At 40.7% G+C, this 16,508-nt stretch overlaps 1 protein-coding gene and 1 pseudogene across 7 annotated transcripts in view; one reads left to right on the forward strand and one right to left on the reverse strand.

The window, feature by feature from the left end:
• Positions 1-16,508, reverse strand: part of PDE1A (phosphodiesterase 1A) — a 403,806-nt gene that overhangs the window by 106,151 nt on the left and 281,147 nt on the right. The window lies entirely within an intron of this gene.
• On the forward strand, positions 659-2,287 carry LOC112635934 (annotated as a pseudogene). Its single transcript, XR_003122105.1, has one exon. The product of XR_003122105.1 is annotated as an actin, cytoplasmic 1-like (transcript).

Below are 16,508 nucleotides of genomic sequence, written 5' to 3' on the forward strand. Positions count from 1 at the left end.
TAAATCAGTAGACTTTGAGTAAAGCAGATTACCCTCTAAATTATGGGTAAGCCTCATCTGATCAGTTGAAAACCTTAAGAAAAAAGATTAAGGTCCCCCAAAGAGAAAGGAATTCAGCTTCCAGAACGCCTTTGAAATCAAGAATGCAATAACGACTCCTGCCAGGGTTTCCAGCCTGCCAGTTTGCTTTGCAAATTTCAGACTTGCCAGCACCAATAATCACATGAGCCTCTTCCTTAAAATACATATCTCGCTCTCTCCTCTCTCCTCTCTCTCTGTCTCTCTCTTTCTGTCTCTCTCTCTCTATCTCGTGTGTGTGTGTGTGTGTGTGTATGTATGTTGTGTACCTATTGGTTTGGATAAGAAATAATCTTTCCATCATTTATGAATGCTGTGTGATAACTACCAGTGTAGGTTATAAATAAAGTAGAATATAAAGACTGAGTTCTCTATTAATATTCATTTAATAGAACATACCAGTCCTATTTCTCATGTAAAAATCCTATTTGCAATGAACTAACATGCCTTTTTAGCAATTATAAATCTAAACACCATACTGTTTAAACATTACAGAATTATTGTCAAACTAAATGCAGTGATTAAAAATGGAAAAAATGAGAATGATCCCTTCTCAGGTGGAACTTATATTTTAAAAGAAAGACAAGGCCGAGACCGCGTCCGCCCCGCGAGCACAGAGCCTCGCCTTGGCCGCTCCGCCGCCCATTCACACCCGCCGCCAGCTCACCATGGATGATGACATCGCCGCGCTCGTTGTCGACAACGGCTCCGGCTTGTGCAAGGCCGGCTTCGCGGGCGACGATGCCCCCCAGGCCGTCTTCCCCTCCATCGTGGGGCGCCCCAGGCACCAGGGCGTGATGGTGGGCATGGGTCAGAAGGATTCATATGTGGGCGACGAGGCCCAGAGCAAGAGAGGCATCCTCACCCTGAAGTACCCCATCGAGCACGGCATCGATGGGACGTCCCACAACTGGGACGACAGGGAGAAGATCTGGCACCACACCTTCTACAATGAGCTGCATGTGGCTCCTGAGGAGCACCCGGTGCTGCTGACCGAGGCCCCCCTGAACCCCAAGGCCCACCGCGAGAAGATGACCCAGATTATGTTTAGGACCTTCAACACCCCAGCCATGTACGTGGCCATCGAGGCTGTGCTGTCCCTGTACGCCTCTGGCCGTACCACTGGCATCGTGATGGACTCCAGTGACGGGGTCACCCACACTGTGCCCATCTACGAGGGGTATGCCCTCGCCCACGCCATCCTGCGTCTGGACCTGGCTGGCCGAGACCTGACTGACTACCTCATGAAGATCCTCACTGAGCGCGGCTACAGCTTCACCACCACGGCCGAGCGGGAAATCGTGCGTGACATTAAGGAGAAGCTGTGCTATGTCGCCCTGGACTTCGAGCAGGAGATGGCCACGGCGGCTTCCAGCTCCTCCCTGGAGAAGAGCTACAAGCTGCCCGATGGCCAGGTCATCACCATTGGCAACGAGCGGTTCGGCTGCCCTGGAAGGAAGGTTCCAACCTTCCTTCCTGGGCATGGAGTCCTGTGGCATCCACGAAGCTACCTTCAACTCCATCATGAAGTGTGACGTGGACATCTGTAAAGACCTGTAGGCCAACACAGTGCTGTCTGGTGGCACCACCATGTACCCTGGCATTGCCGACAGGATGCAGAATGAGATTACTGCCCTGGCGCCCAGCACGATGAAGATCAAGATCATTGCTCCTCCTGAGCGCAGGTACTCTGTGTGGATCGGCGGCTCCATCCTGGCCTCGCGGTCCACCTTCCAGCAGATGTGGATCAGCAGGCAGGAGTATGAGGAGTTTGGCCCCTCCATCCTCCACCACAAATGCTTCTAGGCGGACTTAGTCGCGTTACACCCTTTCTTGACAAAACCTAACTTGGGCAGAAAACAAGATGAGATTGGCATGGCTTTATTTGTTTTTTGTTTTGTTTTGGTTTTTTTGGGTTTTTTTTTTTTGGCTGGCTTGACTCAGGATTTAAAAACTGGAACGGTGAAGGTGACAGCAGTCGGTTGGAGCGAGCATCCCCCAAAGTTCTACAATGTGGCCGAGGACTTTGATTGTACATTGTTCTTTTTTAAATGGTCATTCCAAATATGAGATGCATTGTTACAGGAAGTCCCTCGCCCTCCTTAAAGCCACCCCACTTCTCTCTAAGGAGAATGGCCCAGTCCTCTCCCGAGTCCACACAGGGGAGGTGATAGCATTGCTTTCGTGTAAATTATGTAATGCAAAATTTTTTTAATCTTCACCTTAATACTTGTTTATTTTGTTTTATTTTGAATGATGAGCCTTCGTGCCCCCTCTTTTTTGTCCCCCAATTTGAGATGTCTGAAGGCTTTTGGTCTCCCTGGGAGTGGGTGGAGGCAGCCAGGGCTTACCCGTACACTGACTTGAGACCAGTTGAATAAAGGTGCACACCTTACAAAAAAAAAGAAAGACTAAAAATAAAATAAGGATTATGATATAGGTTAATTATGAAAGGAAACACTACTTTAGATAAGATGATCAGATAGTTAAGACCCGAACAATGAGAAAGTATTAGATATAGGAAAGTCTGGGGGAAGTCTGTTCTATCTATACCAGATAGAAAGAAGGGCAAGTACAAAGGCCCGAGGCATGATCGGTATTGGCATGTTTGAGGAACAGAAAGGAGGCCAAATGTGGCTGGAGTATACTGAGTGAGAGAGTGACTCAAGTTGGGAGGCAAACATAGGTCTAAGTAAGCTAATAGCAGGCCTTGGAACGATTCTGTCATATTTGCAATGGCAGGTCATTGAATTGTTTCAAGTAGGATGTGATATGATTTATGTATCTAAAAGACCAATGTGCATGCTGTGGGAGGAATAAAAAAAGTTGTAAGAATAGTGTTTTGAGTTTAGTTAGTTTAGTTAACTGAGCACAATTGCAAAAATGGTCTTTTATTTTGGAAGTTCACTACTTTTTGAAGACCCTAATTGGTATGGAATTGGGCATCATTTTTTCCTGTAAACATATGGCTCAAAGTCTTACTGGTATATTATTTTATTTACTTATTATTATTATTATTTTTGAGATGGAGTTTCGCTCTTGTTGCCCAGCCTAGAGTGCAATGGCGCGATCTCGGCTCACCGCAACCTCTGCCTCCCAGGTTCAAGCGATTCTCCTGCCTCAGCCTCCCAGGCACATGCCACCATGCCTGGCTAATTTTGTATTTTCAGCAGAGATGGGGTTTCTCCATGTTGGTCAGGCTGGTCTCGAACTCCTGACCTCAGGTATCTGCCCGCCTTGGCCTCCCAAAGTGCTGGGATTACAGGTGTGAGCCACCACACCCGGACTTAATGGTATATTATTAATGTTTTCTCAGACTATACATTTTTTTCTGTTCCATTTGTTTTGTTCTCTTCTTCAGGGAAATGGATTATGCATATCAGAGATCTCTTTTATCTAGTTTCCATATCTATCATTTTTCCACTAAACCTTTTTTTGAAAAACTAATGTCTTGATCTTATCCTGTTTTGTTTACCTTTTTCTTTCTTTCTTTTTTTTTTTTTTTAACCTTTAAAGTGTTTTATTTGTAAAACACTCTACTGTGTTTTCAGTAATGTCTCTTTTAAGTTTTGTGGCTTATGGCTTGGCTGTCTCTACAGGGTAGCCTCATTTTCCTCCTCCTTTTGCTGACTGTGTTGTGTGTACACCTTTCACCTCCTTGTATTATCATATTATTTACCTCTTGAAACTTTTTTCTTTGTTTTAATCGTATTATTTTTTCTACAGAATTGATGATTTCATGAAGTTCTTGAGTTCACAAGATGAGCTCACAGATGTGTACGTTCCTCTGGCATGAGTTCTTTGACATGTGTTTTTCCCTATCCTTTCCACCTTTGTTCTTGTGGTATTTTTTTGGTATGGATTCTGTGTTGGTTTCTTTTTGAAAATTGTTCATTCTTGTATGAGAGAACTTCTTTCCAAATCAGAAGGTTGAAGAGAAGGACCAGGAGAATGTGTACAGCAGAAAAGAAGTGAATCTGGGTATGAGGTCAGATGTGTGTCCCTGTGTGCAAGAACTGACTTAACTTTCTCTTCAGCTGACAGAAATACTAGCTGCAGGTCTGTTTCTCAAAGATTTTTCTCTGTGCTACAGCACAGTTACAACAGTGGCCTTTGAGATCTTCATCTGCCTGTGCATACATCTCTGCTACTCCAGCGTGTGAAATGGGGGAAGCTTCCATAGCCAGCTGGCATACCTTGACCTTTTTATTCTACTCAATAAGTTTCTAATTTTTCCTTTTTGAATGAGCATGATTACCTAGAGAACTCTGTCCTATGCTATCCCTGCCTGAGAGCCACAATTTCAGGCACCTTCATCATTTAGACTTTATTTTTTAAGCTTATAGAAAAATTGAGTGTATAGTACAGAGAATTCCCATTCATCTCATCTCCACCCCCACCTTTACAGTTCCCCTATTATTGACATCTGGTATTATTGTGGTATAGTTATTTCAGTTGATGAGCCAATGTTAATACATTTTTTAAATTTTTTTTTTTTTGAACAACTCCTTGAGACGGAGTCTCGCTCTGTCGCCCGGGCTGGAGTGCAGTGGCTGGATCTCAGCTCACTGCAAGCTCCGCCTCCCGGGTTTACGCCATTCTCCTGCCTCAGCCTCCCGAGTAGCTGGGACTACAGGCGCCCGCCACCTCGCCCGGTTAGTTTTTTTTTTTGTATTTTTTAGTAGAGACGGGGTTTCACCGTGTTAGCCAGGATGGTCTCGATCTCCTGACCTCATGATCCACCCATCTCGGCCTCCCAAAGTGCTGGGATTACAGGCTTGAGCCACCGTGCCTGGCCAATACATAATTATTAATTAATATCCATAGTTTACATGAGGGCTCACACTTTCTGTTGTACATTCTATGGGTTTTGGTAAATGTATAATAACATATATCTACCATTACAGTATCATACAGGGTAGTTCCACTGCCCTTAAAACAATCCCTATACTTTGTCTATTCAACCTTCCTTCCTTCCCTCACCTCTGGTCCCTGGCAACCACTATCTTTTTGCTGTCTCCTTAGTTTGGCCTTTTCCAGACCATCAGATACTTAGTATCATATAGTAAAAGGCTAGACTTTTTAGTATTGGCTTATTCCACTTGGTAATACGCATTTTTCTCCATGTCTTTTCATGGCTTGATAGCTAATTTCTTTATATTGCTAAATAATATTCTATTGTATGCATAGATAGTTTGTCTATGCATTCTACTATTGAAGGACATCTTGATTGCTCCAAGGTTTGGCAATTATGAATAAAGCTCCTATAAACAGGTGCAGCTTTTTTCAACTCATTTGAGGAAATGCCAAGGAACACAATGGCTGGATGGTATCATAAGTGCTTAGTTTTTCAAAAACTGCCAAACTGTCTTGCTATACCATTTTGTACTTCCACCTGCAATGAATGAGTCAGAGGCCAAGCTGCCATCATCTCTTGCCTGGCCTCCTGTGCGGCCTGCTAACTGGCCTCCCCCTCTTGCTCCTGACCCCTGTCAGTCTCCTCTTCCCTCTATAGCCAGAATGCCTCTTTTAAAGTTTAAGTCAGACCACAATGCCTTATTCATAAAGCTCCACATAAGTCATCTCGAGCTAAGTCTCTAACCTCACCTTTTAACCAGTTCCCCTGTATTCATTTTGCTCCAGTGACACTATTCTTGCTGGATGCAAAGCTGCCAAGCTTGCTTTTGCTTCAGGGCCTGTGTACTTGCTATTCACTCTACTTAGAGTCTTGTACTCAGATATTTGTGTGAATCATTTGTGTGAATCATTTCCTTACTGCATTTAGGTAGAGAGGGCATCCATGTGCCCACTCCCAGTAGTAAATATTTTTCGTTTTTATTTTGCCTTTTTATTCTGCTGTAGTCTTCTTCCTTCCCTTCTTTTCTTTCTTTCTTTCTTTCTTTCTTTCTTTCTTTCTTTCTTTCTTTCTTTCTTTCTTTCTTTCTTTCTTTCTTTCTTTCTTTCTCTTTCTTTCTTTCTTTCTTTCTCTTTCTTTCTCTCTTTCCTTCTTTCTTTCTTTCTTTCTCTTTCTTTCTCTCTTTCTCTCTCTCTCTGTCACTCTCTCTCTCTCTCTCTCTTTCCTTCCTTCCTTCCTCCCTTCCTTCCTTTCTGACAGAGTCTCGCTCTGTCGCTCAGGCTGTAGTGCAGTCACGCGATCTCGGGTCACTGCAGCCTCTGCCTCCCATGTTCAAGCGATTCTCCTGCCCTGCCCCTGCCTTCCAAGTTGCTGAGATTATAGGCATGCCACCAAGCCCAGCTAATTTTTTGTATTTTTAGTAGAGACAGGGTTGGGTTTCGCCATGTTGGCCAGGCTGGTCTTAAACTCTTAACCTCAAGTGATCCGTCCGCCTTGGCCTCCCAAGGTGCTGGGATTGTATACAGGTGTCAGCCTCCATGCCCAGCCTTACCCTGTTATAGTCTTCTTAGCACTGACCACTACTAGATGCCATACCATATGTCCACTGGTTTGTTTGTTCTTTTTATGCTTACAGTCTAGCAGCCTGGGCTGCAAAGACCTAGAGAGCAGAAAGTTGGCCTTCTGTTGTACACTGCTGTATCATCAGCTTCTAAAATCATGTGTGACACAGAGCAGGGGGCCAATATATATCCATTGAATGGCTATAAAATGTCTAGAAATATTTACATTAGACTAATTGTAACTGATTACCTTCATGAGTGGAGTAAGGATGGAAATGGTAGAAGTTTTAGTGTATAATCCTGTGCTATTTGATTGATATAATCAAATTTATTGCTGCTTATGCAGAAACAACATCTTGGGAGCAAATTCACTGCTGCCAATCATCTCCTTCATTGCCCTTAGATTAAGTTGTTTCTGAATAATCATGCATCATATTATTGAAACAAATTATGGGGAAACATATATATTTGGTGTAGAGAAAAAAACTAAACATTTTTTATTGCATTTTAAAGTCACAGGAAAGAAAACTTTAAAAAAGTATGGGTTGTTTATATGCCTTTAGCCAAGAAACTCAGTATTTCTGTCAAATATTAGCTCCTTTATGCTATTTATTACACAGAGAAGAGGAAGAAACTTCTAATGAAGACATAAGTCAGTGTACACAGGTTCATAGAAGAGTAAGAAACTTCTAATGAAGACATAGGTCAGTGTACACAGCTTCATTAAGATAGTTATTCCAATTTGGAGAGAAGAAAGTTGAAAAACAGGTAGTTCAAACCTAAATTTGAATAAATTTTGAAAATAAACTAATAAATCTAAAGACATATTTCTCCCTACTCCCCTACATTTACCTCTTCTTACTTATTCATTTTCCCTTTCCCTCATACCCGCCTTGTACTCTGTGTCTTCTTCCTTCTGAGCAACATGAGCAGCTCCTCAAGTTTCATCTGACCATGGTAGACAGTGCAGTAACAAAAACTATAATGTAATATGGACTAGTCATCGTCATCCCGGACTTTTCATAGACAGAGAATTATTATAAAGAATTCTCCTATATGTTTATCTAAGACATGAAAGTATCTGAATACTTGTATAAGATTACGGCACATGTAAAACATATATGACTACATTTTGTCCTCATTTCATTTTTGAAAGAAATTTGTGCAAGGAGGATGATAAAATAGGATCTCAACTATCATAACTAATTTTGTTTTACAAACATCTAATGACTTCATTGCTCTTTATTCTAATGTTAAAGGGCAGAGTATGCATAATCATTTACATTGTAAATGCTTTTTAAAAATGAAGACTTTGTGTTTAAGAAACATACAACATGGAAAAATGATGACTGGTACATTTTCCTTAGGAATTCTTAAAATGTGTCAAGACCAGCCTGGCCAACATGGTGAAACTGTCTCTACTAAAAATACAAAAACGTAGCCGGGCATGGTGGTGTACGCTTGTAGTCTCAGCTACTGGGGAGGCTGAGACAGGAGAATCACTTGAACCCGGAGATAGAGGTTGCAGTGAGCCAAGATGGCACCACTGCCCTCCAGCCTGGGCCACAAGAGCAAGACTGTCAAAAAAAAAAAAAAGAATTCTTAAAATGTGCTATACAGAAAAAGAAACGATAAGGAATATACGTGTAAAATGTTATCACTGTTTACCTCTGAAAAATGCTCCCACTGGTGTTTGATACGACTTTAGTTTTAGTCCCAGTGGACTCAATAAAGCATAAAGTCAAAGGTTTCTAAACACGACCTGGGTGCAGATGGGGCCCGGTGAACTGTGAAAACTGACCCTGCATCCAATCTGTGACTCAACTAATGCTTCAGAGCTATTTATAATCGTAATTTTCTCTTGAAATCAGATGACATAACTCCCAAAGGGCTTATATTTTGAAATAAAAAGTTTGCAGGGAAGGGAAGTAAAGAAGGAGGCGGCCACGGAAGGAGAGGTCATGGGATTTTGACTCTTACAATTACATGTCAGTGAAAATATTTCTGTCCACAGTGGACTCTTGGAAAATGACTACACTCATGTACTGATGTGGTTATTTCTGGGCAATTGGTACCTGCAATTACACCTTCTAAGTGCTAAAATTCAAGTGCTAGGTGCGGTTAGGAGATACTGGTTTCTCAAGTTTGAAATGTTCTTTTCCTGCTTCACTATTCTTATAAAGGACATGTTTCACGCAGCAACAAACTCATTCAGTTCTTTCCCTTAACATTGGATGGGGCCAGGGTAGGATCATATTTCATCCAAATACCATTTAACTAAATATTTTAAAGTTATATATCAGGTGAATAAACTGCTATATGTTCTATCCTTCTACCTTTTAATAAGTTTCATAAAAGACAAACAAGTTGGGTGAACTGAAAGTTCTCAGCTCCTTGTGTGACAACACTGGGCCAGCAACCTGCAGCTCCACTCTGCACCACAGGTGGAAACCTCAGCCCCGAAGTACAGTCTCCATCAACCTACCTAGCTTTGAAAGGAGCTGCTTCTTGGCCACTCCTTGGTTTGAAAGGGTACAAACACCAATGGTGTCCTGGGTTCCTTGGGAGGAAAGACCTAATAAGAAAGCCCAGAAAAATGTAGGAGACAGGCTTGGGGACCTTTGGGTAGAGAAAGCTGGGGTCTTCTGCCCTAAATATGGTAAAGGAACATACTGGGAAAAGCAGGGAATTCCAGGGTCCTATAGTACCTGGAGGGGGAAGAGGGTCATGGGCTTCAGGTTCTTCTTGGTCTTGCGGGGACACACCATGGTGAGGGGAACACCAAAGAGAACCTTTGTCAGCCTCCCTGAAGTGGGGAATGGTGCCCAGGGAAGCAGCTTCACTGGCCTGGGGCTAAGGGTGGTACTGAACTCATACATTGCAAATATCTTCCAGGACAGCCAGAGGAATTAAAGGTGGTTGATCTTTCCATAGTACAAATACTCTTTTTGGAGTAAGTGGTTTCCTCCTAGGAGAGTCCATTAGTATTATTTCTTCCATTAACCTATGTCTGTGTTCTGAGCTGCTTGTGCCCTTCTCCACCGTTATCCCCTAACTGCCGCAAAAAACAAAAACCAAAACTCTAAAGGTAAAACCAATCCTTCACTCAGACTTCAGAACTGTTTGAGGACCGAAATGGATGATAATGCCAGTTGCTTTGTTGCTGTCTTACTAAGAACCAGGCAAGAAACCAAGCTTTAGCTTATTTAATCCTCATAATACCACCATGAGGAAGATCTAATTATTATTGCTACTTCTATTTTACTGATAAATAGACTGAGGCACAGATGTCTTGAGTGATTTGTGCAAAGTCATTCAACCAGGAGTGTCCATGTCGCATTTTTTGGTCATGTATGTCTGGTTTCAGGGTCTGAATTACTAACTGATAAGTTATCCTCCACTTTAAATGCATATTTTTCTTACTGCGTACCCAGACTGCCTTCACATTCGGTCAATGCTAATGCCAGTAATCATTTTCTAGATCTCATCTCTGCCTTGAAACTTAGGGTTAAAAATAATTGAACTTAAAAAGTCTTAAAGGAGTTTGATCTATCAGTAAATCTTTAGTTGGAAGAAGCTTAAATTTAATTTACAGTGCTAGCATGTTGAATTGTTTTCTCATAGAGAAATATATCTGGATGACAAAATTTCAGGACACTTTGAAGTAAAATAAATGTAAGGATGGAAATAGGTAATACACTTGAAATGCCATATCTACTTGTCAGTAACCTACTTACTATAGTGCTAAATACTTTTGAATTGTTTTTCAGGCCACCACTGAAGCATGTTTATTTATTCCCTGTTTTGTTCCAAAGAGGATTTAAAATGGCAAGCTTACAAATTTATCTCAATAGCTTTTTATAAAAAAACAATTTCCTGATAGATTTGTTCAATGTTCCTCTGGTATTGTTAGCCTCTCCCCAACCCAGCTTTTTTTTTTTAACTGTGAGAAGATGATCATTGTATATGAGTGACTATGAAGACTGAACTTTTGGGTGGAGAAGTCAGTCATGCCGATCTTAGCTCAATTCCCAAAAGGCAAATCTTGGCGTAAACGAGGTCAACTAAGGATAATATTGAAGTTAGATGTGGCTTTCTCCAAGGTAAGGCCTACAAAGTGCTTGGTGCCTCCTTCGTACCCAATCTAGGAAGCAAAGGTGGAGGCAGTAGAGGTCCTCTCCACCAGGAGAGGCAGAAAGGACTCAAAGAATGTTGAGGGGAAGGGCCTGAGAAAGAGTCAAATTGCTTGGAGAGCTGGGATCAAGATTGTATTTTTGGAGTCATTTGAGGATGGAACTGGGGATAATGGGTGAGGCAGAAAACTGCCCAAGGCCTTGCTGATGACTCTTGGCTTCCCACCAGGAAATCCTCTTGGCTTAAAAACATTTTTGAAAATATTCCATTAGGCACAGAGCCTAATGCTCCACTGATTAACAAATTTTGATTAATAAGCATCCTCTGTAGTTAGAAAGACTGCCTCGAGTCAAACTCCTGGCTTCATCACCTATTGGCTGTGTAGTTTTGGAAAAAGTATTTCATCTGCGTGAGACTTAGTTCCTTTGTCAGTACAAAACAGATGGTACTAATAGTATGCCTAGTGGTAACATTGTGAGAATAAACTGGATAAATGCAGAGAAAGCCCTTAGAACAGCATCTGCTCATCTGTTATAAAGCAAGCCCCTGGTAAACTTCCCACTACCTACACATCTGCATAAATTAGTCTGAGCAGATTCCCTTTCTTTAACACGTAGAACAAGGAGGGCCTCATGGGAATGGAAGTGTTGGAGACATTGTGGGAAGAAGTTGGTCAAAGTGGACTCTGGGGAGCCAAAGAATAAAGTAAGGATTCTCCTAAAGTAAGGGTTGTGAAGAGACAGTGGGAAAGATCTCCAAAATTAATTTTTACTTACTTTAGGATGTTCCCTAGTAGAGTTGGCAAATTCATAGAGGCAGAAAGCAGAAGAGCAGTTATCGGGGCCTGAGAGTTATCGGTGGGAAATGGAGAGTTATTGTTCAAGGGTTACAGAGTTTCTGTTTTGGATGATCAAGAACTTCTGGAGACAGATGATGATGGTGGTTGCATAACATTGTAAATTTACTTAATTCTACTGAATTTTACACTGAAAAACAGTTAAAATGGTAAATTTTATGTTATATATATCTTTTCACAATAAAACAATAGTTTCCTAGTATTGATCTTCTTCCTGCTCCACTTTCCAGAGAATAGATAGGTTGCCTCTTCTAAATGGGGAAATAAGACATAGGAGAAGGGCATTCCATGCTTCATCTGTGTCCTTCCAAGGATTACTAAAAGGGGCAGCCTGGAGAAAAAGGGTGGGGCTGCAGCTCCTAGATGAAGCCTAAGGGCCTATGGTTTCCCAGACCTGGGAGAGGTGACCAAACCACGGACCAAAGGACAGGCCTGGCCTCCAAAGAACCCAAGACTTGTTGCTATGAGGCACTGCTAATCTCCGATTCAGCACCTCTTGCTTATTGCCCCTATTTCCTAATGAGATTTCCTGGAGGTTGGAGTGGGGGGACATTTTAGCACAAAGTTATCTCATTTACAACTTGGAACAACACTTGGGGCATAGTCTTGATAAGACCTTAAATTTCTAACCATCAAATTTCTAATGGTCTCTCTGTTTCTCTTTTTGTGTGTGTGTGGTCTCATTGTGACATCATCTAGTAGACTAGTTTCAAAGTGTGGTCACTAGACGAGAAGAATTAGCATCACCTGGGCACTTGTTAGAAATGAAACTTCCCATGCTTTAAGACCTATTGAATCAGAAAGTCTGGGAGTGAGGCCCAGCACCCTATTTTAGCAAGCCCTTCCAGTGATTTCAATGGCTACTAAGGTTTGAGAACACTATTCTCCTTCATTCACAGCTTGCCAATTAATGGAAGCTCTATACCAAGAAAATGCGATTTACTTATTTTCTGACATGTACTGAATGGCACTGCTTATTTCCTTATGCACATTATTTCACCATCAGTGATGAGGCTTGTTGGTGAATTATATCAGGAGGAACAGTCAGAAGAGTCCCCATGAAAGTATTTTAATTAATGAATCTTTTATAATGATGTTACAAATGGGAATTATCTGTATGTTATTTGATTGCAAACTAAAAAAGTCAATTTTCAACAGACCATGGGTGGAAAATGTGTCCTCAGTAGAGCAGGGGTATATTTGGAAGACAAGAGTATAAGGGGAGGTAAGGAATATATTTCTTTCTAAACCCATGAGGCCAAACTACTAGGGATGATGACAACTGGGAGGTAACAATAGCCAAAGAGAATAGTGAAATAAGTATCAGTGTATATAGTGAGTCCTTCATAAATATTTGTTGAATAAGTGAATAAAAGTATAAAAAACATAGGCATAGGGTCCCTGGTTTTACAGATTTTTAAAATATTCAGATATTTGCACTAATTAGGTATTAGCCCAGATGAGGAATAGTCACTTTTATTTGTTTATTTTGATGCATATGTTGTATATGTCAATGTTTTTAGTTACGTCCTGTTTAATGTAGAAAAAGATATTTTTCATGTGTAAAAAATTTTAGAAAAACAATTTAAAAAGTATTTTCTGTGATCCTGTAACTCTTTGTATATATGCTCAGCCATGAATTCACTCACTGACTCAAGTTGTAAATGACACAATAACCTGAAGGAGGGAGAAATCCATGTCCCATGGAAGGAAGAGAGACCCAAGAAAAGATAATAGAAGAATATGTGATGAGTCAGAGCAAAGTTTCCATTCCTGTGATTATCCAAAAATATGCCAGATTAATGAAGAGTAGTCAGAAAGGAAGGCAGGAGAGATCTTGAGAAGGAACACTGGATCCTGCCTGACCTCTAATCCAGGACAAACTGTGAGGAGGATGGGAGCATGCCCCAGATAAGTTTCCAGGATCCTGGAGCAGAAGCCAGCTGAATGCCCCACCCTATCCCCAGCCCCTACTCCTGGGTGGAGCCTGCAGGACGGCAGAGTCCCTGTGTGGAACTGACTAACGTGTGTCTAGACAGATAGGCCTGAGACAGTCTCACAGATAATGGTGACTCCAGCTAGACTGATGGGGATGGAAATGAGATAAAAGAGATGCAGAGTAGACAGAAGAAAAATATATTTGGAAGTAGGCTATATAAATATAGTAAAGAATGTACAAACATCTTTGTATGTAGAAAAATGTAAGTCCCTTATTTCTAGTACTTGATACTTGCTCAAGAAACACCTATGTTGTTCGACTTTATGATGGTATCAATGTTTTGAGGGTTACCTTGGAAACTTAACCTATTACCTTGTTTCATGGGAAAATAGATTATGAATTATTAGTGGCTAACTTAGAAATCAAACATTTTCATTAGGATTTAATGTTAGGGTAAAGTGACTCTTTGGAAGAATAAGAGATGAAGAATATGAATTTGGAGCAAGTCCAACCTACCTGGCTGTAAGAATGCTGTCAATGACAAGTGACATCAAACCTAAACGAAAGTGGCTCAAATAATATAGAAATTGACTGACTTCCTTAAAAAAAAAAAAAAAAAAAAAAAGGTTAAAAGTAAGGTGACTCCGGTAAGGGATTTTTTAAAATCAGGAAGTCAACGATATCACCAAGGACTAAGGTTTCCTTCATCTTTCTACATGAACAAATTTAGTATTAGGTTTAGCTTTCTGCTTGAAGCAAGATGGCTGTATTCATTGTAAGCATCAGATATGGATATATCACCTAGAAGCATAAGATACCCTTTCTATGAAGAGGAACCCTTCCTATGAAGAGGAACCCTTCTGCCAACACCGTCTTCATTCTGCCCTTTATGCAATTCTCATTGGCAAGAATTGCATCACATGTCCAAGCCTAAACTCACTGATTAGTGAACTGGGGAATAATAACTGGTTTATAACAATTAGGAGTCATCCATCCTGAGCCTAGGGCTGATGTTGGTGTCCCCTGAATCACTTGGCCTTAAAAAAGGGAGAAAATAATTAGGAAAAAAATGGGTTCTGTTGGCTAGGAAAAAAGAGAAAAATAGACGTCTGATATATTCCTTTTAAATTTGAACTTGTCTCTGATGCTTAATAATTATATAATCCTAAGCTAGTCAATTACTTTCTTTATGCCTTAAATTTTTTAACTTTATAGTGGAAATAATATAAGTATCTAATTTATAGGCATTTTTGAGAATTATATAGAATCATATTTGCAAATTGAATAATACATTGCCTTGGATTTAACTGTCAAATGACTTTCATTATTATTATTATCATTATTAGACAAGAATAACATTTAAAACATCTTTTTAAAATTCAAGAAATATTAATTTATATTACATTGAATCAAAACATCACAAATAGTGAGATCTTATTCAACACATAGAGCTTTTTTATTAGTCATTTCTCAAAAGACCTGGTCAGGCTTTTCTCCCCCTTTTCACGAGTGAGGCTGTTTTTGAAAGTTTGTAGAAAGTAACACACCACAGATGGACAGAAAATAGGAAAACCAACCAAAAAGTATTGCAACTTTTTCTAAGTGATTTTCACACTCCACCTACAGGGTGAGAACAGCCTACAAACACAACACTCCAAACAGCCATCCCTCCCCACAACTCACACCATAAAAACGGAATTCAGAAAAATCATTACTTGATTTTTAATGATTCACTGAGCTCCAGCAACGTCTTAGCACATTTTCCTCAAACTGATTTCCCCAGGGACTTTTCCAAATAGAAGTAATTTGAAGAATACAAGAGCCCATATTTATAAATGCTAAGCAAATGATAAGCCGTTTCCTCCTGTCACCCTCCTGGTTGTCAGGGTAATTGCGTCATAAGCAGGTCTTTACAGGGGGACTTTGGAGCCATGGATAAAATCACACGATTCCAGAAAAAAAAGAGACTGGAGACTTTATCTTCCATGTGAAAAAAAATAATGAGTAGAGACTAATCATTAGTAGGAGCAAAGCCAAGAAAGGAGTTGCTGAACTGCCAGTCGAGGGCTTTCCACGACATCCCACACAAACCCCGATCCAGGTCTCCTTGCTTGTGACACTAGCAGAGACATTTTAGTTTTCACTGCAGAGAGAACACAGTTGTGGTTTCAGAAAGCACTCTCCTCCATTCTCAGTTCTTAAGCATATGATTTAAATAGAGTTGACCACCTATCTTGCTCATGGGATGCTTGACCACTGACCTTGTATCTTCAGCTCCCCTGGACACAATGATTGGTTGAGGGATAAATATGTTACCTAACTAGAGCCAATGAAACATAAGGATATTTTTATTGGATCATTTAGGAAAGAAAACTTTTCTCATTCCTGATTTGATGGTGTGAGGATGTGAAGCTTAGAAATACTGTCACCATCTTGCTACCAGATAAAGCATCAAAAGAGCCATTCCGGAGCTAGCAAAACAGAGGTGGACTTGCTGACGTCATTTGTGCCCTAGTTCAACCTATGTTTATAGTCGCCACTAGCCATCAGTATTTTGGGCCATGAAAGTCAATACTTTAATCATGTGTTTAAACTGGCTTGGTTGGGTTTCCTATCACTTACAATTGAAATAGTTAATAAAAGCCGTTCATTACTTAGCCCAATCTATTTCTCTTTTTCCTCTCTCTTTTTCTGACTCTAAATGCCAAAGGAGCACACATGGGTGAGTGCCATCATGATGTGCAGGTTGTAGTGATTAAACATAAAGAGTTTGCTCTCCACATCATCCCCCAAGTTCAGCAGCTCATTATTCATACCTTAGCCATAACTATTGCAGCACATTTACTCATGCTAAACAGCTGAGTTTAAAATGAAATGCCAGTGAATCTTTCTGATTTTACAATGCTACTCATGTTTTGCTTACTTGAAGACCCTTGACTGTGCACTGGTTAGTTCCAAATTCATCTATGCTTTCTTTTCTTTTTCTTTTTCTTTTATTTTTGAGACAGAATCTTGCCTTGTCAGCAAGGCTGGAGTGCAGTGGCATGGTCTCAGCTCACTCCAACCTCTGCCTCCTGAGTTCAA

The sequence above is a fragment of the Theropithecus gelada genome, chromosome 12, assembly GCF_003255815.1.
Source record: "Theropithecus gelada isolate Dixy chromosome 12, Tgel_1.0, whole genome shotgun sequence".
NCBI classification, from domain to species: Eukaryota; Metazoa; Chordata; class Mammalia; order Primates; family Cercopithecidae; genus Theropithecus; species Theropithecus gelada.